The following is a 27,308-nucleotide window of genomic DNA, read 5'->3' on the forward strand; positions in this document are numbered from 1 at the left end:
CTTTAAGATCATTTGGAAATTATTTAGGCTGGAGGTCCTCTTCCCTCTAAAGTGTTACTTATCTACTGCATTATTACAAGTAATTTTGAAAGGAAGGTTCTGAAAGTACACTCGCTCTCATACATCTGCAGCGGCAAGTGAAAGAAATGCAATCTCTATATTTATAACTGTATGTAGGGCAATTTAATGAATTTACACACATTTAAAATAAAGGTAGAGGCAAGCAGAGACCAAGCTATATAAAGTTTACCAGTACAACATAAGTAAAACCCAGGTGCTGAATTCTAGTTTGAAGCTGGGAACATAACCACACAACAGCAACAAAATATAAGAACATCAGCAGCCTGATATATACAGCTGGAATATGTCCATGGAACTCCAGCAACCACACTAATGCAATTTCTGACTTCTGAAGAGAGCAATATTAAGAGTAAAGAACTCTCTGCAGAACAGGTACAGCACTAGCAACCCATAGCTCTCAGGGTTCTAGAACAGCTGTCGTCTTGCAGTCTTTTCTTGGTCTTTCTAATGAGAATGTCAAGACAACTATTTGGAAAAGAAGAGTAGCAGTTCTTATAAGAGCCTTTCTCTGCAAGTTTCTACCCAAAATAGGCTGAAAATCATATGCACAGACATTACAAAAGGAGGGCATTTAGTGCAGATTACCATTTTAGGCTACCAGCTGCTGTACCTTCAATTCTGTTCTCTGGTTTTGGTTTGTGTTTTCTTTTTTTCTTTTAAATTACTTGACTGATAACTGCAACAAACTTTAGCGGCATCACTTTTTGCCCCTATGAGTTTTTAGTATCCTGCATTTCTGCAGAGTTGCAGAACACTCCCTTGTCCCCATGGGCTGTCAACTTCTCAGGTGCTGAGTCAGCACAGCAGGTTAGCAGAGGGAGGATGTCTCAAGACATTCCTGAAACCAGCATAACTTAACAGGTCTGCTTTAAATATTAACTTGGCTGCAGGACTTCACAGAAATTTGCCAGTTCAAACCTGGTTTACTGGAAACAAAAGAAAAATATGCAATAGAAGGAAAGTGTCTTTGGGGTCTCAAGCTTTTAGTAGAGGCCACCCTGTGAGCAGCTGGCCAAAAGGACAAGGACTATGTTTAATTGTTCTATTTTAAAGCATTTAAAAGTATTCGCACCCTAACATAGTACTCTGGTACTTTTATCTTGTATGGATGGATAATTGAGGTTGTTCAATGAATGACTTCACCAGCGGAGCCAGGAAAAGAAAAAAGGAAAAGCCCACCACCCGCCGGAACCAGTAGCTGATAAGCTTTACTCTCACCTTCACACATCTGCACACCACATTCCCACTCCCTCTCTGCTCCCGTTCCCCACACATGCCTCATCAAGTTCAGCACGACAGCATTCAACTCCGATCTTGTACAAAATAATCCTAGTGGGTGGCAGGCAGGATGAGAAGCCAAGTGATCCAGTGTGAAACAGCTCAGCCAGTGGGAGACTTTCTGAGCGCTGGAGTCCTCTGGCACCAGGCTCACCTGGTGAGACCCTCTTAATGGGAATAGCATCCTTACCCTCTACAGTATATGTACGATTCTTTGGCTCTCTGTTAACCCTTTTGTAATGACACACCCTACCAGACCAACTGCCTTATACTCCTACACAAGTTCCCATCTCCTGTTGCCCACAAGAACTCAGATATAACTTTTCCTACGGTTCATCTTGCAACTATTCTCATTCACAATCCACATCTTCAAAGACATAGAAGAAAAGAAACAAACAGATGATGAGCTAGGCTTGGATGCATCCCTCATCTCACTGTCGGCAGGGATTGCCTATCTGTAACCACATCAAATAATACGTGACCATGTACTCCAAAACAATTGTTGCTTAACACATGGTGGGCAATCCTGTAGACTTCTGAATCCCCTTTTAGTCTCCTTGCATCTCACTCTCAGTAAATCTGTACCTCCAGCTTATTCAAGGTTCCTCATAGAAGCCTGTACTATAAGAAGAGAATTAAAAGGAGCAAAGCAAAAGTAAAGATGCGAGATGCCTGTATTTATTCACCACTCAAAATGTTTTTTGGAGTTTGAATCAGCTAAAGTCAGGGTCTCATAGGCAGTATGTTTAGGATTGTTACATAGGGCCTGCCCATTGCTGAACAGCATGGATATAGCTAAAGGCGACTATTCTCAATAGTGTGGCTTGGGGAGGAGGGATTAGGCTCTGGAGCAGATACATTTGTAGTATCCAGGTAAGTCTCATGTCCACCTCCCCTCACTGACCTCCATTAAAATTCAAGACTTCTTGGCTGCAAAATGTGTCTCAGTTTGACTCTACTGTCCAACTTTCCTTTATCTATGACTGCCCACATGTCACTCTCCTCAGGTACCTCTTTTTTCTATTTCTGGCAAGATATCTTTGTTGATAATCCTTTGTTCTGCAGGCAAATTTAATTATGCTGACCATAGCTCTGTCCCAACATACTCTCACATGAAAAGGAGCTAACAGCATAAAATGATCCTCCATTATCCTGTCTATCCTTTGTTTAGGAGGTGGACGGCACATCTTTCACAGCTTAAGGTCAACACAAGATATATGAAAGAGTTCAATAATATAGTAATTTTGTAAGTTGTGTATATTTATCCCAAAATTTTAACTTGTGTGTAGGTTCCCCAAACCATGACACCTAGACTCTCCTTCTTTATCTCCTGAGCAGCCTTAACAAATTATTCATAATTTCTGTGACCGTATTTTTTCCCCTCCTATAAGAATGCTGAGATTCAGTTCATGGGAACTTGTAAACTGCTCTGAAATCCTCAGCTATGAGCTATTATAGATGTGACACATGTATTGTTACTTAAATGAATTATTAAATTCACACATTGAATTTGGATAACAGAGTTCAAGTTGGTCACATAGTGATGACTTTCCCTGTTACCCTCCTAGTTAGTAAGTTATAACAAAAACCTAAAAATGTATCAGATATTTTTCTTTTCTTTCTTTACCACACTAAGCAAAAAAAATAAAAGAAAAATCACTGAAGAATTATACAATGGTAAGGCGAGGTAATATGATTTGTATGCTGTAACACAGAGAGTAAACTTTATTAAAGAATCTGAAAACTTCCCATTGTGCTGCTTAGTCACCAAACTGAATAATTTCCAGGTATTTTGCATATGGTAAGTTATTCTGAAGTGTGTTTCACAGAATTGGTGTTCTTCCACATTGTTGATGCTTATATTCTTTTCAGAGCTTCATGGGAAGCATACTGACTTCTGTGACCTTTCTGTCAGTTCAACCTGTCCCAAAGCAGAGAAAACTGTGATATGCTCTACTATTAAATTACTTGGACACTGAACATATACTTTCACAAATCAAATACTGTAGCACTGGTTTTGGTGTCACACAGGCATGTTATCTTGAAGATACCAACTTAACTTTCTCTTTTTGCCCCTACGTACACAGGCTATAATTAAATTCTACAAAATCCTCCCTGCCCCAAAGTCTTCCCTTTCCATCTCGGTTTCTTGACATAGAAAATACAATGTATTCTTATCACATACAGCTTTTTCAATTCTCATATAATTGCTCTTTGAAGGAGGAAGTGAACGCCTCTGCATTCAGCAGAAATATCTATACAATTCCTTTTGAATTTCTTCACAACCTCTTCTTTTTCCTTCTGTATTAGACTGCAAGAAAAAATAACAGGCTTACAAAACACGGTCATTCACATTCCAAGTTACCAGTTGCATCATGCGCAATGTAAAACATCACGCTACTCATCTCTATTTCGACCCTGCCTGGAACACCCTCCTCAACTCTGTGTGCCAGGCAAGGCAGGTTTCCTCCAGCCAAATCCCTCATGGAAACTCGCTCCTTCCACAAGGCCCACAAATGTTAACCAGTGTCAGAGCGCTGCTGTCGTCACATCATAAAACCGAAAATGCACACATGCTGTAAGTTAGCACCATCCTCTGGGTCTCAAAGCGCATGACTGCGCTGGCTGTCTGTGAAGCTTGTAAGGTCCTTGCAGCACAAGTAATGTTTTGTACAGCCACATAAGCATGTACGCAGGTGTGAACACCGCACATAAACACAAACACACACCTTTATACAGATAATGTATTTTTTATTCCTTCTGGTTGCTGCTTCTACAGCTATATTCTAGGGCATCTCTATATTTAAAGAAAAAGCTTTTACAGACTTGATTCCCTACGTTGAGCTTTTATTTTAAATCTGGGATTAAATTTGCCAAGTTTGCAAATGTTACTTGAGAACACAGACTAGTACCCAAACACTGAACGAAACATGGCTGAACTCTAAGGGTGTTCAAAGTTTCATGGTTTGGGTTCATATCAAGTAAAATCAAATGTCAGCTAATTACTTTAACTCTTGTCTGGATCAAATGTATTTAAGCCATATTGCTGAAGCGGTTTTAAGTGAATTGTTATGACTATTTGAAATCACAAGAGAATCAACAGTACAAAATGAGTCCAGCCTGTTCCCCACAAGAATACAAGTTGTTCTGTAAGCAACAGAACTAAGAGCGCTTGATTTTCAGTGATCTTACTGTTTTGCAGCCCATACCACAACAACTACTACTAATTTGTGTCTTTCTTGGTATACCCACTTGTTAGGTGTCACAAACCTCTTTTGAACCTGGTGCTTCAGCTCACCACAAGAACCTGGAATTTTTACACTTCTGTAAAAACCAGGCTGAAATGGACAAATTAATCCAAAACCAATTGGAGGAAGAGGAGGGCCTGGCAGAGAAACAAGCAGTAGAAAAAGTCATTCCCTAAATATAATTTCTTTAGAGGGCCAGGCTAACATGCTCATTATATTCTTAGTATCACTTGTTGCCTGGTCATTGTGTCTCTATTTGGCAGTCTTTGGTCTTTTGAACTCTCTGAAGTCAGAAACCAGGCTTAATGGTACAATGGCCACCTTAATGGCACTCTTGTCCTAACTAGGATTGTGGCCACATAAGTGCTGGTAATTGGATTTTAGTTCAGATTTAGCAGGAATGTCTCCAAGACACTTATCGCTATAAACATGAGGTGTGCAGACGGGGCTCAGAGGAGGGGAGCAGAAAGAGCAGATTTCATAATCCCGAATTCAACTAATGCTATAAAGATATCCCACACATATCTCAAGAAAACCAACTAAAATACACTCATGTTTGGCCTATGTCTTCAGGGTACCAAAGAATGGAACAAAGAATACAGCCCTACAGATACACCAATATTACATAGTATACCAATGTACTAACACTGTAAGACTGCAAGGTTATTATAGTTAAAAGCCATCTGATGGGCTATGAACAGAAGTTGGCCGAGAAAAATACCTATTTTTCATTAGAGCTTTGTGAAAGCAAAAGTAAGTTTTGGACAGAAAACTTCAATAACAAAAAAAAAGGGGGGGGGGGGGATAAATGACTAGCTTGATTCTAGTCATTGTCTTTAAGAGAATTAAAAGATTCAAGGTCAAAGGGGATTTTTATGAACAATTAACCCAATGCCCTGCACAAAAAAGCCACAGAACTTGTGCTTTACTAAAACATATGATTTAAGAAACCATTTGATCTTGATTTTTAAATTGTCAGCGGTAAGGAAACCACCACAACCTTTGTTAAGATATCATAGGGGCTAATCATTCTCACTGTTGAAAATCTGCAGTGGAATTTTGAACTTCAAATAGCAACCACTGAACCTTTTTATATTTTTGCCTGCCAGACTGTTAACAGTTTTTCAATGTTTTTTTCCCCAATGCAGACACTCTGATCAGGTCAAGCCTTAGCCTTCTCATGGGTAAGATAAACAGAGCAAGATTCCAGAATGTCTCACCGCAAGGCAAAGTATCCAGTCCTTTGATCAATCCCTTACCATTTTATCAACATGCTTAGGGACACCAAAAAAAAGAGCTCAGCAATGGGAAAGCGATTGTACCAGTGCCAAACACAGAAGTGATATAACCTCTCTACTTTTCCTAGATATTACTCTCCCAAAACATTCATGTGTTATGTAAGGTTTTTTGACCACAAAGACATTGTTTCCCAAGTACCACGCTGCTCTGGGCAGGAAGTAGCCCTTTTTTGGAGTTACGCAGGAGATCTCTCAGTGTTATGTTTCTCAGGATGCTGGGTCTTAACCACTTGGGATCATTTTCTCTGAAGTTGTCCACAACTCAGAAAACCCACATGTTCCCCACACTTCCTCTGAAGACACACTAACTGCAGGGTGGCATTTCACTTCAGTGAGTTTGGTATAAATCTCACCAAACTTACGCTCGTTAAGTGAACAATTTTGCCTGCTTATCATGAAACCATTTCTTCACTTCCTTTGGAGGTCTTAATTATATTTTCAATATCACAGTTTTATGCTTAAGCTACTCTGTCAGCTCATTTCATTCTCTCATTGTTATAATATCCTTCTGATTATTCTAGTCAAGGCTTCAGAAGACTTGTCTTCATTCCATCTATATTCAAAAGACAGTGGCCCTTTAGTCCACTTCGAAATCAAAACACTTTACTTTTGCTACATGGCTATCCAGCTGAATACTTTCAGAATTTTCTGTACTCTTTTCCCCACCACCATGGTAGAGAGAATCACTGTGAAGATCAGATAGATATTATTCTCTTTCAGCACCCTGGCAAGTCTCAAGAAATCACCCACATATTGAGATATTTTGCAATATTTATTGACTATAGGCATTATCAGCACTGCATACTGACTACCAAATTCAGAAGCCTACTTTATCAATAAAATGACATGTATGTTTCAGGATGCCTTGGTTGCTTAGATATTTTGAGCACATTACTGACTTTCTTACCTCTGTGACTGGCAGTTCAGCCCACCTGGAATCTCAGCCATCTTTCTTCATTCAACCATCTAGAGCCTTTAAAGGCATCTCTCATAGTTTACTGTCTGGATACCTGCTATCAACTGGAATCATTTAACTCCCCTTGTCTTCTTCTGTCTGCTGTTCACAGCCTACCACTCCTCACTTGCATTCAGCAATACCGAATGCTGCTTCCTCCTCCTACTTCTGATGTGAATCCTCCTCCACAGTTTCTCTGTTCAGTTTCATGGGGGACATTTCCTCTCTCCCTGAAAATGGAGCAGCAATGCTTCCTCAGTCTGGTTGCTCAGACCTCTTCCATTTCCCCAGTGTTTCCTAGGGATGGTACTTGTCCTTCCGATCGAGAAATCCAGCACTGTCAACAATTTACATTTTATGCACAGGAAGTCCCTTCTGGCTACTGGATAGGAAAAAAAAAAAAGGAACATCTGTTGCAGGTCACAAACACCATTCCATCACCTGCCATCCTAAAAATCAAGTACAGAAATAGACACAGAGAGGAAAACGTCCCACTCCCTGTTCAGATGTCCTAGGAAATACTAGCTTTTATTGATGTTTGCTGTTCACAGATTCACCAGTTTTATGCTAGGTCTTCCTGCTGTCACTGACAGAGTAATTCAACACTCACACCTGAAACCCAGGGGATAAAAGGTTCAAGCATCACAGCCACAAAGTGCATGCAGAGACAGAAAAAAAAAAGGCAAAATAAAAAAAAATAAAATAAGCCCTCTTCCCTTGTGTTCATGCCTACAGGCCAGCTACATAGCCTGTTCAGAAAAAAAAAACAAACCAACAACCCAAGCCTTATCATTGAAATAGTTCGCAAATACCACTCACAGGTCATCTGTTTTGAAGCCTAACCCCCCCAAATACATTTGGTGTTCAAAAGTCTTACATGATGCACATTCATGTGCATGTTTCCAATCCCACTTCTGAGTTTTAATTTATAGGCCAATCCATTTCATCTATAGTAAGAAATTGCATTACACCAACAAATGGACCAGCCATTTCCTTTAATCCATTCAAGTTGGTGATTTGTAAAGTGGCTGCTTTAGTTGTTATCATGCTGAAAAGAGTACCTCCAAGATGACCTCTGTTTCATCTGCTTATGAGTTGCTAGAATGATGCTTTTTTAGGAACCCTGTAGTCTAGCAGTACCGAAACATGGCCAATACATGCCCATCGTTATACTGTTTGCACAGCTGTGGGCAGTTTTATCTATTCCAAATCTCAAAATTCTTTATCTTACTTGGCATCTTCAGTCTCTGTAAAAATATCCATGATATAAACTTTAAACAAACTTCCATCAGGCAGTTTTATGATTTAGGATACTTTATAAGCCCCAGATAATTCGGTTAAATGCTGGTAGCTTCATGTGTAGTAACCTCAAGCAATTCCAACCATAAAACCCAAGAGGATTTTTAACATGCAATACTTCTGAAGGATAATTTGTCTTCCAGTTTCTCTTATTTAGATTTTACACTAATTACACTTTCAGCTTTTTACACATCTATAGAGTAAAATATAGAAATCCCCCAAAGCCACTACTTCAAAAGAAGAAAATCGCATCTGAGATTCTGGGTTGTTCCCCAAACCCCAGCAATGCAGACACAGAGGCAAAGCTCCACAAGTCATTACCTTTGGCAACAGCGCAGATTAATTATATCTGATGAAACCTGCATAAATCAATTGATGGGTCAGAGGCCAGACCCCCACTCTTCTCTACCCCTAGGATCTACCCCAATGTCTGGCTCCCTCCACCAGCATGCCCTTCATGCAGTGGCAGGGCTCTTTTGTCTTAGTGGCACAGCAGGCTGGTTGCAGCAAAGGGACATCTACAGCTCCCTCCCACCAGGTCACCACTCTGTCCCTCACCAGCCACAGCTCTCCTGCAGCCAGTGAAGCACAAAAGAGCTGAGCCGAGCTGCTCAGCACGGGGAGCTCTGCGCCTGCACAGAGCTGACCTTAAACCATCTACAGCAGGAATCGGGAATTTTCAAAACCCATCGCTGTATTCTCCCAAACAGGCTTTTGAAAGTCACATTCCTCAGCTAAGGCTTTATCTCTTTTTCACTTATATCTCCTATACCTCACCTACATATGAGGCGCAGGAGCTCCTTCTAGGCTTTGTATGTAGGCAGAGGGAAGCAGGGAAGACAGTACGCAACAACCCCCATGTTCCCCAGCTTATTTCAAGTGGGAAGTTTATTTGCCTTCCATTGAAAATAAATTGCACTGAGATGCACAAGCAGACACTCAAACAGAGGCTGGTAGTTCCACTTCTAATACAGAAGAAATAGTTGTGCTCCTTCTAGAGACTTACTATACCTTGGACCAACTCTTTATATATGGTGTTAATTGGGAAGAGAAACAAAAATAAAAAACAAACGCTCCTTTACTTTCCTCATAACACCACACTGGTGGGGAGGCCTGGTCAGTGGAGTCCACACGGCAGTGTATTTCTACCCCTCAGGTGATTAAAAGTCACTTGGACACCAGTCTCAGACCTTTCCATTTCAGGTTCCCATGCTATAGTCATCCAGAAATGCACAAGTTGTCACAGCCAATTACAAATTTGCACAGAAATGCACAGGAATGCATTTTCTCCATGTACATATTCTGTGTGCCACTATCTGATGGCGCATTCAACAGCGAACTTCATCCAGCACATTGCTGCTGCAAATCAACATCTGGGACACAAATCCTATTGGAACAAAGTCCCAGGCATTTAAACAAATTCATTTTTTTCCAAGCCTTTTAATATCTAGAATATTTCAGCTAGCTGCTGTGAATAAGATTCATCTCTAGCATGCAGGTGAATAAACAGAGATTTAATTTTTTTGCCTTTGATGGCATGTTTGCTTTGTCTTCTATTGTAAGTTATAACTTTTCCAAGCACCAAAAACTGCAGGGATCCAGCGTAGAAGCATTCCAACAAAAACACAGTTCCAAACCCAGATCCACCCAAACTGCTGAAGACAAAACATTATTGGAAGCACTAAAGCTAAAGAGGTGAAGATCCAGAACACTCTGATTAAGACACAAAGTACAACGAGATACAAGAAGACCTTATATACAATGCATATTTCACTTTGCCTTTTCATACTTTTACTGAACAATTCCTAAAAAGGTAGAAAAGATTGAGGAACAGAAAAAAAGTAGTTAGAGAAGGAGCTCAAGTCTTTCTTTTCACTTCCTGGAAGATTAAATTCAACATATTTTAAAAGTGATAGATACCAACTCTGGACTCTGAAGCTAGATAATCCATACAGCAATTCCAACAGAAACAAACAGAGACAAATACTTTATAGTTATTTTCATTGTTATATTAGGCACCACTAAACTAATGACTACATGCTTAACTATTGTTTACTATCACATTTTATTGCACAACAGGAACTGGCATGTAAAGGAAATGCCAAACAAATAAATATTTGACTGTGATTGTAAATCTGTAAAGTGAAGAGAACATGCCTTATTTCTCCAATTTACAAAGCAGTGAACTCATTGGTTAGTGTTTCATAAATACCAAACTTCTGAAATGTTGAACAGCATGTAAATGGAGCTTTTTACCCTTTTTTTTTTTTAAAAAAAGAATATTATTAAACTGAAAGGTACAGAAAGTGATACCCTCTAAGAAAGAAAAAATATAAGGTTTAGATAGCTGGGAATAGTCTGGAAGATTTAATGGCCTCAGACATAAGGAGCTGAGTAGGAAACTTTAAAATGCATGTAAGGTTATATTCACTGTAACATAAGTTTTGCAGGAGAAATGTTGTACAGGTCCTTACATTGAGCAAAAGCTAGTTCTGAGCAAAGCTTCAGTGGCGGTCTGTACAAGCAGATTTGCCAGATGTCCAAGCCTGATGGAAGCAACCTGGGTTTCAGGTTAGGCATTAGGTTGAGAACAAAGCTTGGACCACACAGAAGTAAAATTGCTCCCCACAGTACTGCAGAGGACCAGGCTGGTAGTCTCCAGGTAGATACGACAAGAAACTCATTAGTGTATTGTGTAGACACAGCACTGCATTTCCGCAGCTATAGCAGCTGACAGAGAGTAGTTACTGATTATGTTTGCACTAGAAAACCGATAGCACTTACAAGGTCCCAGGTGGGGTACTTGGGCTGAATCCATTTCAACTCTATTGAAGCACTAGGCAGAGAGGAGATACTGCTTCCTCCTTGCCCAGGAAAGAAATTCAAAGCTGGATGGATGCTGTGGTTACTCCAACAGCTACCCAGTTTCGGTAAGTCCAGGACTCCAAGTGGCATCACAGCTCTTCTGAACAGGTCAAGGAAGGCAGAGCCATTTCAAGCCCAACTGGATAAAGCCCCAGCTAACCTGATCTGGCCTCCGAGCTGACCCTGCTTTGAGCAGGAGATCAGTAAGGGAGGTCTCACCGCCTGCTTGGGAGGTCTCTTACAGGCCAACCTTTCCTGTGGTCCTACAACCTGCATCTGAAGTATCAGATTTCATTTCTTGCTTGAAGAAGGAGGCAGCTTGAGCTACATGAGGTGCAACACACTTCTGATGGAGGAGGAACAGGTAACAAAGCACACGGGGATATGGAAAGTTTTCTGGATGTCCAGATATAGTCCTTTTCACTGGAGATCCCATGGAGAGAGGCAACAAGTATCAATGAATGAAATGGAAACAAAGCATTTTGGAGATGTGCTGTAATTGCAAATAAGGGAACCTAAAGGATATCTTCACAGCTGGAAGTACCCTTTCCCTCACAAAGTGAGCCATCTTAAGAGAAAAAAGCTCACCAGAGGAAAAGACCTATAGGTAGCTATGCAGCTCAGCTCAAATTAGAGTAAATGCAGGAAAGCACAAGACAATATCCACCATTGGCCAAAATGACTCTGATGCCACCCACGCCCCCTCATTTCAGGAGGTGAGACTCTGGTAAGCAGTGATGGGGACAGTATTCTCCATCAGACAATTACCCTTTAGTGTCACACACACAGAAGTACAGCAACTCCGTGCCCTATAAAGCTTACTCACAAGACTAAAACTGGTGGACTTCCAGCCCTCCCAAGACACCAGGATAAATTATTCCTTAGCCGTCAGCTATCAGAAGAGAAAAATAGCATCCCAGGAAACTTTAGCATTGGAGAAATCTATTATGAGATATGTCTGATACGAGCATTAAAGAACATTATCTAGAGTTTCTTTAAGAAGCTGGGGTCTTTTTTATTTATAAAAAGCACGACACTAGTGTGCTTATTATGGGGCAATTCAAAGTTAGATTAACTATTAAGACAAAAAACAGGTAAGTGCTGATCAAAAATTAGCAGTTGACATTGTCCCTATGAGGTTTGGACTGGCTACGTTTCTACTGTACAAGCAGTACATAGCATAAGCAAGAAATGTGATTATTGGAAATCTTGCAAGGGCCAGATTTACCAAGCTTAAATTACTTGTTGGCGTAATTGACTGGAAACAAAAATTAGATGTTGGAAAGAGTTAAAATTGCTTATTGTTTAAGGATATTCTACTGGATGAATAACAAGCCATAGTACCACAAATACCAAAACAAACAAACAAAAAAAGTATGGCAAAAAAGACCATTCTGACTGAAAAAAAAATAAAATATATGGAAGTAGTATTAAGGCACAGCTTCAAAGGATGGAAAAACAAGGTGTAAACAATCTGTTAGAAAATAGATATAAATGACAAGTAACCTAAAGGGATCAAATAAAACCCAATCAAAAAAAAACAACCCCACCCCTCTAAACCCTCACATCCCAAAACTCAACAGTGAATAGACACCAGAATAACAAACCATATTTCTAACATTTAAAATAACAGACAGAGAAAGCAAAAGAGCCTAACAGTTACATCTCGTGTTTAGAATAAAGCAGGATGTATCCACCCAATGTGATAACACAGCTGTAATCAAAAGTTTGCCATCCATACAAAAGGAAGCTATGCAAGACCATTTGCCAAAGAGAAAAAAAAAAATGTAAGCAACTATCACTGCCAGTCAATTGCTAAATGCATTACCTTAATGCTTCCCTCTAATTTTTTTTTTTTTTATTTAATAAATGCTTGAAGACTGAGGAAAGCCCAACAGGGAACTACAAACTGATTCACCTGACATCAATTTCAGGGGAAAAAAATGGAGTCTTTAAGAAGTGTCACATCACTGAGAAGTAGAGACTAAATATACATACATACATATGTAATAGATAGATAGAATAAGCAAGGGTTTGGACCAAAATAAACTGTTACCCTCTATGAGCATGTGAGAAAAGAAAACTGTTGGTGAGTTATACTTCGATTTCTACAAGTCATCTGACTTAGTACAACATGAAATTTTGATTTTAAAACCCAGCTCACCAACTAATCTCTAAAAGTCCACTGTATTAAGAAAGAATTAATGCTTACCAAAGAAGCTCCAAACAATATACAAAATCTTTGCTGACACAGTCTCCAGATGACAAAAGTTGATGGGGTAACAAGTCACCAGAAGGAACCATTACCGGCACAGAGTCACCTCAAGTCTTGACTAAACATTTACAACCTAAAAAAATGCAGCTGAACAAAGTACCAACCACCCAGGGGAAGGGAGGGAGGGGGTCCATCTTGCTGATGCTGACTGGAAGCTGAAGTTAGGCTTGAAGTAAAACAGGATGTGTCCTCCATGTAACTAAACACTGGAACATGCTACCTGTAAGACGGAGGCAGGGGAAGAAGGGCATGGGAAGAGGTCTGGACTGGCTTGAGGCCCTTGTTAGGGAGACCACCTCTTTCTTCAGAAGTCATATGCTTTCATGGCACTTCTGGGAAAAAGTACGTGGTTCTTGCCCCTGGAAATATCATGCAAGCACTCCATAATACATGAATTGTGAGTGTCTGTCACAGTCTGGATCATCAGTGTGCTTTTGTATCAGGAATCCATGTCATCACCTATAGACTGAGCTTTGTTCTACATGCCAGAGCAGTCCCGGAGCTGCATTTCCTCCAAATTAACCTGAACTGGAAAATATGCTCCAAATGTACACCTAACATTCTTCAGCAAGTAGCATGCAGCCAGTTCACAGAACCAGATTAGAGCTAGCCCGAAGTAAAACCCTGAAACCTGTAAAGCATGGACACAAGGTCCCCAGAACTAGTTGTTTAGTTCTACAAATGCACCCCACTGGACCTCATTTCTTGCTATTGTAGAGATGGCCAGTGAGTCTCTCCTGATCCCAGGTAGGGATGCCCAGATTGCCCTCAGTACTCTCATGCCTGTTAAGACATTAGTTATAAATCACATATAGTTTCACACTCCAGGGCCCAGCCACTAACCTGAAAAGGCTACCAATTTTAATATGCAACTGGCAGATGTAGTCACCCAAGAATGAGGGAAAACTAATTTTCTTCCTCTGAATGATCAGAGACTGGCCATAACTAGGGGCAAGTAACTTGCTCGATCAAAACTCATGTCTAGTTTGTATATGTCACCCATACTCAGAGTCAAGCTAGTTAACAGATTACATTCAGAAAGGAATTTTCTTCCATCACATCAGCATAGACTTGCAGCATGTGGCACTGTTTACCTGCTGGGACTGCCTGGGCAATTTTCATTTAGTTAATGCCTCACCTTTTCACGGACCTGAAGTGTTTTGCGGCTGCTTGGTCACTGCCATGGTCTGTGACACACAGTTTAGTAACCTGTGAATTGAAGTGCTTTGTGCCAGCTTGAGTGAGTCTTTAGACTACACGCATCTGAGTAAAAGGTAATAATACTTGGCAATATATTATAATAACAGTCCTTCCTGATCTTAAAAAACAAATGAGGATATGCTAAATAAATCAGTTTATTTTTTATTCCCTTTTATTATAAAGGCTGTACCTCTGAGAGGAGGAATAAACTACTCTGATGAGCCCTCAGCTTAGGATAAGACACACCTAGGTTCAAAGAATAATTCAGCCACAGTTGTTTTCATGACTTGGGCAAGTAACTTAGCTTTTCTTACTCTGAATTCCTCATTCTTAAAATTGAGATAATAGCACTTCACAATCTCAGAATAAAAGGAGTGTCAATGCCTTAAAGTAAGAAGTTACATAGGCCTATATCTCACTGAGAGGAAAAAAAAAAAAAAGAAAAAAAAAAAGAGATCAGTTCCATTAAAAAAAATGGAAAAACTTCATTTCTGGAGTATTTCATAGAAATCATTTCTCCAAAGTTCTCCCCTCAGCTCTCTAAACACTTCATCCTAGAGACCACCAGAGGTAAAAACTGCATAAGCCACTGAAAAAACAGGTAGTGAAAAATGCAGACCAGTATTTTCAAATGAGGCACTTGAAACCTGGCAGCTAAATCATCGTAGAATTGCTGTAGAATGGTTTGGGTTGGAAGGAACCTTTTAAGATCACCTAGTCCAACGCCCCTGCCATGGGCAGGGACACCTTCCACCAGACCAGGTTGCCCAGAGCCCCATCCAGCCTGGCCTTGGACACTTCCAGGGAGGGGGCAGCCACAGCCTCTCTGGGCAACCTGTTCCAGTGCCTCACCACACTCACAATAGAAGGACTTCTTCCTTATATGTAATCAAAATCTACCCTCTTTCAGTGTAAAGCCACTACTCCTCATCCTATCACTACACTCCCTGATAAAGAGTCCTTCCCCATCTTTCCTGTAGGCCCCCTCTAGGTACTGGAAGGCTGCTATAAGGTGCCTCTGGAGCCTTCTCTTCTCCAGGCTGAACAACCCCAACTCTCTCAGCCTGTCTTCATAGGAGAGGTGCTGGTTGTGACATGGGGAGCAGATCGGGCTGCCTTACTCAGCTCCAGCATCTCTTCTGGTGTGACAGGTCCTTCCCCTTCAGTCTGCAGAGCGGTGAAGTGGTTCTGCAGGGGCACCTCAGGCTTCGGAGTGTATTGGGAAGTCTCCTCCTCCTGCTGGCCCTTGCCACTGCAAGCTTCCATTCTTGTGCATTATTGTCCCCTCTTTTGCGTGTGCCAGTGGGCGAGTTTTTGGCTGTTTGACCTTGGGTCCACTGCAGACTGCGCTTGGAACCAGCTATCTAACTCCTCCTCATCCTCCCTGATGTTACGCAGCCTTCTCACCACCTTCTGCAGCTCAGCCACCTGCTGCAGGGGGTCCTCCGCCTGGGCACAGCTTTTGCCCGCAGGTCTAATATGCAAACAGGTTTTTATTTTCAACACTGCTGTACGTTAACAGATTCCAATCTTTTCAAATAAGTCAGCAGGAGACAAGACTGCTCCAGTTATGGGTCTCCTGGTACAGTTTTCTGAATGGTAAATATTTGTTGATAGCTTCCAGAAAGGAAGGACTGTGTAGTACAGCCTTGGCGCAACTATGGTCTTTAACTCGCCCTGCCAATTCATATCATGATTACAACTCCCATTACTAGATTTTTTGACTCGAAGTAATTAACTGGAAGAAAACATATCTTCCCATTGGAAGCAGATGATAGGAGTTTTCTGTAAAGACAGGCAAAGGCTCTTTAAGAATTGGACTATTGGGAAAGCCCACGGAGAGCCCAAAAAGCATCATATGAGTAAAGAAAATCCTAGCCATGTTGTCATTTAACAAGAGTTGCCTAAAAATTAGCAGTACTAAACATGCTCTCATATTTACTTGTCCAAAGTCACATACTAGGACCTAAAAAAAAAAATTAAAAAAAAAATCTTCATTTACATAATTATCTGTAAAAAGAAGCATTGGTGTGGACAGGTCTGGGCTCTAAAATGAGAAGTGAAAATGACAGAACAATTTTACTTTATTGCATATACTAATGCAAGCTCATGCACTGAGAAGGAGAGTGCACTCAAATGATCCCCTAATACACCGTTTTCTTCACACAGTTATTTCACTGGAAGAAAGCAAAATATTTAAATGCATCTCTCACTTTGTATCTCAGATTTACTTGAGTTTGTAATTCCTTAAGATTTTTAGGAGGCATTTGTGATACACAGAGCTGCAGCTGAAAATCATAAGCACATTTTCATCCCTACCACCAGTGACAAATTTTTAGGAAGTTATGACACTTACTTTTGCCCCTGAAAAAAACATCATTAAACACACTGATACCTAAATTTATAATTAAACACTTACCTACTTAAACTGAAACCTCAAGTTACTCACATAATCTCTATCATGTTGGGTTTTTGTTTGTTTTTATAATTTTATGACATTGTGAAGCATGCAGAAAACAGGCTATCCTAATGTGAAGTGCATTTTTTAAAAAAGGAATAAATGATGCAGTTAGTTAGAATATTCTTCAAAGTACAGCTCCTCTCCAAAACATGACTGCAAAACAAACATTGTGGTGTTCCACACTTGTGCCTCAAGGAATTCCAGAACAAAGTTTGCTCAAGTTATGAGCTGCACACATGTAAACGTGTACACGCACACACATACACACGCGTACATATTCCCTGCCAAAACCAGCCCTAGAAAACAACTAATTAAATCATGTCATGAAAGGTGCTTGTATCTCCCTGAAAGGTTTTGTACTCACTATGCTTTCTATTAAACCACTTAAAAAGCATGGCCTTCATAATTAAAAGGAGTTGTAAATAAAGGCAGAATTTAGGTTGCCAGTGCAATTTTATTTCATTACTCTTTAAATAAGCAAGCTGGAATCTAAAGCATGTTTTGTCACAATGCTGGCTTTGCAAAGCCAACAGGACAAACAAGCACCTTTTAACTCTATGAAGCAAGAATGATAGAGAATGCATGGAAGACAATCCCAGAAAAAAAGACTTTATCTTATGAAAGATTTTTTTATATTTTCAAGATCTTTTTTTTTTAATTCAAAATATAATCACCATGTTTCAATGTAGTACTATTAACTGTTGCCTAAACACTCATTTTCAGCAGCTAATACTACAATCATCCAGATATAGCATGATCCTGAACATGAGGCAGATCCTAATTTTAGTGTCCTCATATGCTTAGTAAGTAACATCACGGTCTCCTTACATTCGGGGTCATGGGAAAAGACACAGTGGTCCAACTCACTAAGACCAAGGACCTGACATCCCCTCCACAGAGGGAGAAGGATGGAGTACCACGCCCTGTACATACAGCGACTGTCAGTGCCTCCATGTGGAGCTGTAAACTCCCGGCTTACCACGACTGCCTCCACGCTGGTCATCACAGGCAGGCAACAACGGTAAGTTTGTGATTACAGTCAACCCTTTACAGTAGACCTGCCTCCAGCTACTCCCTCTTTCCACCTGAGCAGGAGCGCTGGCCCATGTGACTCTGATCCTGAACTCCAGACACACCAAAATACAATGCGACATTAACTTTCTGGCTGTTTTCCTTTAAAAAAACAAACTTGTCTTGCGTCTGCCTGAACATAAAATGAAACAGATAAGTATCTGATCAAGATAAAAGATAAAGTTGATGATTTAGAATCACCATGGAAAATGCAGGAGAGATAATCACGCATGATTATCAGACTTACATATTTCATTGCAGTCAGAGGAGAAGACTGGATCTTGGAAACAGCTTCCCCTCTCTGCAAGCTTTCTGTAGGGATTGTTTGATGATGCAGTGCCGTCAGGTCAGACTAGGATTCTGGCAAAAAGATATAAAATATCCTGCAAAGAGGGAATGAAAGGGGAGGGGGAAGTGGGAGAGAGAGAGATATACGTAACGGCACCTTCCTATGCCCATTCTCCCCTCCTACACTCCTCATATATCACCATTCCCCATGGAGCTATTAAACTCAGCGTATAGCCCCTTACAATTACTATAACCATCTGATTTTTATAACTTCCCACTCCAGGCTTTCATTAACCCCAGACTCACTTGATGCCAAGTCTTCCTTCCTGGAGCACCAAGGCTATGTGTGGAGTCCAGCTGGCGAGGCAGGGAGACGTCGTAAATTGGAAGAGCGTGCTGGAGCTACTTAAAATTGTGGTGAACCAGAGGAAAAAGACCAATTGCACAAAAGATTTAGGAAATGGATGATAGGTGTTCAAATATCCATTGAGAGCATAATTTGTGAAATAACATCCAGAGCACAACAAAACCTTACACGAAAGACATCTACACAAACCAAAATCATCCATCCAGACCTGATTCTGTACAGAACGGCCCATAAAAGCAGACCCCAAACAGCCACCATTCACCTATCATCGTATATTTCCTGACTTCTAGGAGTGCAGCACAGTCAGAAAGCAGCAGATTTCCCAGTCTTGTTGATGTGCCTCTAATTTCAAAGCTGCCAGACTTTAATTGCTTTTCAGCAACGACCTTACATGGCATGCTTTGGCTGGGAACATATTTTTATAGACAGTTATAGCTCCTTCTCTCCAAATGGAAACAGTGACAGGTTTCTAACTCCAGAAATATTAGCAGGAACCATAACAACACAAGTCTGGTATAAAACATAACCTGTGACCTGGAAAGTAATTTTTAACACTTCATGTTTTAACATTTTGTGTGCCTTTTTAGGATTGGTTAAATGTAAAAATTAGAAACCGAAAAAGAATCCCAGGTGCCAAAAATGCATGTATTTACCTCACTCTCCATTATGGTCCTTGTTGAACAGCTGCCTTCTTCGTCTCCAAAGATGGAGAGAAAAACATAATTGTGCCACATACCTGCACAAAAACATTGTGCTATGCTTAGCTCTGCTTTGTTGCAAGCACTGTAAAACACACTCATCTTAATTTAGCTTTAAAAAATGACTCAATTTGTATCTGGAGAAACAGACAGAAGGATGCATGAACACATTCATAGAATCATCGAATTGTTTGGGTTGGAAGGGACCTTTAAAGGTCATCTAGTCCAACCCCCCTGCAATGAGCAGGGACATCTTCAACTAGATCAGGATGCTCAGAGCTCCATCCAACCTGACCTTGAATGTTTCCAGGGACGGGGCATCTACCACCTCTCTGGGCAACCAGTTCCAGTGTTTCACCACCCTCATTGTAAAAAACTTCTTCCTTGTATCTAGTCTGATTCCCACTTCTTTTAGTTTAAAACCATTACCCCTTGTCCCATCACAACAGGCCCTACTAAAAAGTCTGCCCCCATCTTATAAGCCCCCTTTAGGCATTAAAAGGTGGCAATAAGGTCTCCCCAGAGCCTTCTCCAGGCTGAACAATCCCAACTTTCTCAGCCTTTTTTCATAGGAAAGGTGTTCCACCCCTCTGATCATTTTTGCGGCCCTCCTCTGGACCTGCTCCAACAGGTCCGTGTCTTTCCTGTGCTGAGGACCCCAGAGCTGGACGCAGTACTGCAGGTGGGGTCTCACCAGAGCAGAGCAGAGGGGCAGAATCACCTCCCTCAACCTGTTGGCCATGGTTCTGTTGATGCACCCCAGGATACGGTTGGCCTTCTGGGCTGCGAGTGTACATTGTTGTCTCACAGCCAGCCTTTCATCCACCAGTACCCCCAAGTCCTTCTCCGCAGGGCTGCTATCAATTCCTTCGTTTCCCAGCCAGTATTGATACTGGGGGTTGCCCTGACCCAGGTGCAGGGCCTTGCACCTGGCCTTGTTGAAACTCATGAGGTTCCCATGGGCCCACTTCTAGAGCTTGTTCAAGTCCCTCTGGATGGCATCCCATCCCTCAGGCATGTCAATAGCACCACTCAGCTTGGTGTGGTCTGCAAACTTGCTGAGGGTGCACTCGTTCCCACTGTCTGTGTCACTGATGAAGACATTAAAGAGTACTGGTCCCAATATGGACCCCTGAGGGTCCTGGGCCATATGACACCGCTTGTCACTGATCTCCATCTGGACACTAAGAAGTTGACCAGAGGTCCTCTTCACAGCACTGCAGCAACCAATTTATCTGCAGACAGTTCTAAGAGGGGACAAGCAGTTTCTGATGAAGATGACTCAAAGACAAACTCACTCACATGCAAAATGATCTGGTTACACAAACTCACTCAAAATGATCTGGTTATACGCTAGAGCCATGATCTCTGCCTCATCAACAGTCAAATAAAATCACCACAAATGCTTGACTCTTCAAACAACTAATCTGTCAATTTGGTAACAATTCTGAAAAAGGGAGTTGATTAGAAGAGTGAGATAAAGTAGAAGGGAATTTTATATGTCATGCTATTCTTCCACACTACTAGTTGTGTGACGACTTTCTACATACAGGTTTTTAAAGTATTCTGTTCCCTAACTACATAACTCTTTATCTGAATCTACTGAACGATTCAAAATCCTGTGGTACAAAAATGGTCCTTCTCATTTGCAGAGATGTACAGAAAATACAATCCCACTTCACAGAAGATCTTCCTGTTTCAAAATCAGCCTTCATTCCAGTGCAGAATAAAGCAGGAATAATTATTTCAAAGATAAGCCAAGTTCTGGTTCTGCCCACCTGACAAGAGTATTTCATTGCACCAGGAGCAGGAACACAGGCACTTGGGAACTGGCATCCCCAGGGCTGCCCAGGCACTCATGCCCTTTCACAGTACTTAGTGGGCTAAAGGGAAGCCCCTAGTGACGAGCACCGAGACACACCAGTCTGCTCTCCCCACAGTGCCTGGGAAGCTACTGGGGCAGCCAAAGTCCTGACAGCAGTGGAACATCGCAGTAAAGTGAAAGCCCCAGAACTCAGGAGCTGCGGCAAACACCACTCCCAGCTTCAGGCTCCACAGCATCTTTCCTGGCTACAAAATACTGCCCCAGGGAAGCCCACCAGACTAAGAGGGATTTATATGCCAGTGGTTTCTGCAGTGATTCCAAGATGGTCTAGACTTGGTTGCATGTAATGACCTGCTGACTGGCAATACTTACGTGCACCCACATTTATTTTATGACTAACAATCTTCCCGCTATTGTATTCAGTAGTAACAGTCTCCCTGGCTCACTGGCAGCAGACAGGCTACAAGAGAGTGCATGCAAATACCTACACAGTACAGTATTTTAGAACCAGCTTACTTTTTAACCATATCCATTAAATTTTACTTTGTCTACACCTCTCTTTCTCAGCAAAAGATATAAGATGCAGAATTGAAGAATCCTGATTTACAGTCAGAAGAAACAATAACTATTACTAGATAAATCGTCTTAGAGCTGAAACAGCACAGTGGGAAACACAAGTTAAGAAGTTACTTAGGATATACTTTACTGCTTAACTTACTGGTTGAAGATTGGCCAAACATGCATTTATCAATACACAGAAGTTCAATGGGAAAAATAACTACCATCTCCTTTTAAAAGCTGTCTGAACTCTTTGTTTCCTCAAGGAAGCACAGTCTTGCCAGCCTTAATTATAGTTTCCTCCAACTGTAACATTCATAGCTCTTAAATCCTTAGTTTTATTGCCAGTAATTAGAGAGTGTATGGTTTCTGTCCAAAATATGGAAATGTTTCAAAATATTAAGAACTTTGTCGAGAAAATTATGTACTTTGGTATTGCCAAACGACCATGTCACTCTCCCTCATCTATCCCCCCTACCCTATTTTGCTGAATTAATTTTGGAACATAATACATATCGTGCTTGGATTTGTCCCAGACAAATGAACTTGAAATCATTATTTATCATTTACGATGCCTTTTCTAAACACATTTGGCAACCGAATCCCAGCCAGATCCCTTTTTACCAAAAGGTTTGTTTGAGCAAGCATGGCTTTAGACACCAGGAAAACAATTTGTACCAAGAGTCAGAGCCCTAAACCTGAACTTTCAGTCTTAAATATATTCTGCAAAAGTAAGTGCACTTTCAGTATGTAAGTGATAAAATATATGACTAAAACATGTGGGCAGTATTTTAATCATTGCAGGCTAGAAACAACATATAGGTTAAACAGCCTTGTTAAGTAGTGGAGTGGGTACACATACCACAAAACATATGCCTTAGCAATCTTCTGTTATATTAGCCATCTAATGACACATGCTTTGCATCCAAGTATCATTAAAGGAACATGAACAAACAGCGCACAGCAAAGCAATGCTGTAAAACTGGATGCAGACGCTGCAATGTTATATCACTTATAAAACAAAATCTTTGAACTAGAAACTGCGCTACAGCCACTGCTACCTCGGGAAGCTGCGGTTTGCTGCTTGGAACACTTCATTCATGTACTATTTTTAGGAACATGGACATCTAAATAAAATTTTGTAGGCACACAAGGTTATCTAAGGGTAAAACTTAGTTTATCATATTCAAAAACACAAGAGAAAAGGAATACAGAACAATACACGTTTACTGGGGCAGCCTTTTTGGAGAATGTGGTGGAGAGAAAGAAAGGCTTGTCATAACTCACTCAGTCCAAGTTGTGCTCTTAGAAATCTCCACCACAAGGCCCAGAAGGGGTCTTGGATAAAGAGATGGTAGTTTTGACACCCCTTCTTTTCAAGAATGGATTTCTTCCCCATAAACAGCTGGCAGAGAAGCAAGAAGTGCCTTGGTTGGTAATGAGTAAGCTGAAGCATTTTTCTGGGTTCATCCAGCTGATTGTGATTAAGCTGGTGTCTCCCTTTCCCTTTCTATTTAAACATGAATGTGGTCTTTCTCACAGCTTTGTTCCTACTGATGGCGCAGGTACCGCTAGAGTTTGCTGCAGGGACAGAGACCGCTAAGGCCTTCAGAAAACTCTTTGTTGTACAATCATCAGCTTATACTTTTCCTTTCCTCATCAAGGAAAGTTCCAGCCAAATGCTGTCTTACTAGGTCCTCCTGCAGCCCCTGTACAACCCCCTAGCATGGCACGGACCCCTGTGGAAAGGCCTACATCCTCTAATTAGGTGCAGAGAGGATTAGGAACACCTCACTTGGGAACTAAGATGCTGAAATATTTACATGTTCAGGTATCTAATTAAATGTGTTGTGTAGCAGAGAAGCAGGTCACATCAACTTTTTACCCTAGAGGGCCACAAGCTAGGCTGGTCTGAGGACACGTAAAACGTTAAGGGGATACAGGGGGAATTTCAACAAGTTTACAAGGAGATGAGTGTGCAACACAGTTTTACAGGGTGAGAATACATATGGGGGAAGTATAGACAAGAAAATGTTCAAAAAGGAAAATTAGTCCACCACATTCACACCATTTTTATGCTATTCCACCTCTTTTATCAGAGCAAAAAGTACCACAAGCAACCTTACTCCAGGCCAGGATGCATTTGACTTGAGCTCTTTACTTCAATTCTTTACTGTACAAGATGCATATTAACAACAAGAAGCGGAGACACTGTAACAAGGAAGCCCAGGTAACATTTCAACAGAGAAATTCCATATGCTGCAGCTACGTTCTCCACCTTTATTTCTAGGTGACAGTAAAATGACAATTAGTTTTGAGTAGTAAGATGCTTAAAACCATTCTTACTATCTTCTTTCACTACCCATCCCCCCGTTCTTTTTGCTTGCCTCCACAGTCCAAGTTCGGTTGTCCGAAAGGCTGTAGGTTATGCATTGAGACTCTATGCTGAAGCAGTGGAACATTTCCCAGCACTCACCCGATTTAATCATTTAAATTATAGGAATTTTTATATACTTTGGGAATTGCCTTTCTGCTGTTTGCATTTTAGCAACTGTGCTGTTCCCACCCCCATCAATCCCGCTGTGTACAGGAAGTCACACTCCTTTTCTAACGATGGGATGTTACGCTTGTGTGTGTCTGTGTGCGTGCGTCTGTATCCAATGTTAAACCACTTCCTCAGGCTTCAAGGAAAGGTTCTTGGAGAAGGTGGTGTGCAGGGGAATGGATGTAGAACAAAGCTCTCGTGGGAAAGGGAAGAGAAAATAAACACCAAGGTAAAGCCCAGCAAAGGAGTTTGTTAATGCTCTGTTTCACAGTGCTAGCTGATTTCAAGTCCTTCCTATCCCAGTTGCAGATGCAGAATTGACAACTGATTATTGGACGAGTTCTGCATACTATGAAAGTCCACCGTCAATGCTTTAAGAGATGCTTCAAATTTCTTCTGTTCTCTAACAGTTTGCAGTTCCAGGCTTACCTCCTAGATGTCAGCTGCCAGTTCTGCATGCTGCCTGGACACACTAGCTAGTAAGATCCAGCTGGAAGTTAACAAGCTGAATCTGGCCCAGTGCCTCTTCCCTGGAAGAGGCAAACCAGCCAGCACAGCCCAGCCGGCTGCCTCTCGCACAGCTGGGCTGGGAGCATCTGCCACCCCACAACGTCGTGGCCTTGAAGAAACCCGAGAACTGCAGTTTTCTTCAAGTGTGGAAGAAAGAAGAATCAGCAGAACTGCAAGCTGCTGTTATCAGAGAGGGAAAGGAAACAGGAGTGGAAGAGGTCAGCCTCCAACACAGCTCAAGGTTGCCCTGAGCTTCTGCTGCTGCTGTCTCCCAAGAAGAGACCCAAAACTGACATCTAGTTCACATGCCCAGTGTTTCAGACTGGACCACCTTAGGCTAAATAAAAACTTAACCATCAGATCACCTGTGGTACGTAACCTGTAAAGTCCTCAAAACAGAAGACCAAAAAAAAAGCTTTTTGCAAGATTGCAGATCAGAAAGGCTGACACTATTAACTGCAAATGTGCTAATCCCAAACCTTTCCTCTTGCTTAACAGTAGGAATTGTCAGTTTGATGTACACGAAGGGATAGATCACACTTAGCAGGGCTCGGAGAAATCTTGGACATTTTCTGTTCCTCTGGAAAAGATGCACACGGTGGCACTTAGCTGGAAAGGCAGGGAGTTTCCAGGCTCTTCCAGGCACAGAAAGTGTTACTGGAGTCTTACTGGTCAGCTGTAACATCTCTGCCCATTCATCAGACCTCAAAGGTTCCTGTGGCTCAGGAAATCTCCCTCCAAATGCCCTTTTCTGCATACGCTGTCCAGCCAACAGAAATTAACGGGATATGCTGAAGTGGGCTTTAGAACAGGAAAAACGAAGTTAGATATTCTGAAAACCTCTGAAAAGGTCACCTTTCATAAAGAGGAGTGATCATCCAGCCAGTTTGCCTTTTTTAATCATTCTCCACCTGCTGGTAGGAACATTTCAACACTGCAATACAAGAGAGCGTAAGGAAAAGTACCTGTCCTTAGAAAAAAAAAATTAATATAAATTTCAGAAAACAGTGCCCAGTAAGGAAAGCTATACACACACAGACTCAATCTCTGTAGCTGAACAGCTCCATCATTTGCTATCAGAGAAGTACTCTTCTAGGAAGAGACCATGACTCAGTATGACTAAAGAAAAAAAAAAAAGCCAGACATCAGCCCAGACTGACATCAACTCCTACTGCAATCCACCAAATCACTTCTTTCTCAGATTTCCCCTCTCTCAAACAGGGATGATGATTAAATAAAAATGCATTTATTAAAATAGGGAGAGAGTTAAATATATGATTTTAATAACAAAGCAGTTTGGACATTCTAAAAGCAGTTACTAGATCACTTCAGTCTTTGAACTGTTTAAACTAAGGATTAGTCTCATCTCCTTCTGGCTGCTACTTTTGCAGACACGTGCAATCTCAAAATATCACACGTCAAAACAAATAAAAATGCATCCGAAAGTGAAAAAGCTCATCCAAATGCGTCTAAGTCTCTTTGGCAACACTAGGCACAAATACATGAGAGAGCAGACCAGTTTTTACTAAATCGGTACATCAACTTCTGACCGTCTCCAGAAAGTGCGCAAATGTAAGATTCTGGCATACAGCTGGAGGAAAAAAAATAAGTTAATCTTTATAAACCACAGAATAACATCTGCTTACAAATGTGGTGCAGTTTCAAGTATGTTCTTGTGAGATCTCCCATCTTTACATACTTATTGGGCAGAGCATTTTCACAGACTAAGAACAGAACCTTTCTGAAGAAGACACCATCATGGAGAGATGAGCCTAAATTCTGCTCAGCTCCACTCATGGTGATAGGAGACTATTACCAGCTTAAGCCACCTCGCTAAGCAATTGTATGAAAACAGTTCCACCATAATCAAAATGGAAAGTATATTGACACTCTTGACTTCCAGCAGTCTTGAAACCAGCCTCATTTGACTAGATACTTAAATTTAAATTTGTACAGATGTAACTGATTTTGTTTGGAAATGCGAGTATGGAAAGTAACTTTCAAAGGGAATTAATAAGGAAGTCTAGACAATATATGGTACCAAACAAGCACACGTGGGACAATAAATCAATCAATCAAGCTGTGTCCCAGAGATCAAGTACTATTCTTTCACTTGACATCAAATAGCAAGTACCTGTTCTCTCCTTGCCAACGGAAGTAGCACACCAGAATACACTAACCCTTCCCTAGCTGCACTGAGTCTGGTCGAACAGTAATAATAGGTGCTTGTGGAACTGGAATAAAAAGACTTGGAGGGGAAAGAAAAAAAAAAAAAGAAAAAAGGAAAGAGCACAAATGAAATAATTAATCTAATGAGGTGTTAGAAGTAAAAATCTTACCTTAATGTACAGGTTCATACAAGTCAAGTATTTTCACCTGCACATGGCCAGTAACTTTATCATGAGAAAAATTACACATTCAGCTATAAGAAATCAGGGAATAAAATGGGAATTCTCTGTTTGCTATTTAAATAAGACATAAGTACC

The 27,308-nt window shown here is 41.0% G+C and overlaps 1 protein-coding gene across 1 annotated transcript in view; it reads right to left on the reverse strand.

Moving 5' to 3' along the window:
- Positions 1-27,308, reverse strand: part of RSPO2 (R-spondin 2) — a 110,711-nt gene that overhangs the window by 55,208 nt on the left and 28,195 nt on the right. The window lies entirely within an intron of this gene.

Source organism: Haliaeetus albicilla, chromosome 3, assembly GCF_947461875.1.
Source record: "Haliaeetus albicilla chromosome 3, bHalAlb1.1, whole genome shotgun sequence".
NCBI classification, from domain to species: Eukaryota; Metazoa; Chordata; class Aves; order Accipitriformes; family Accipitridae; genus Haliaeetus; species Haliaeetus albicilla.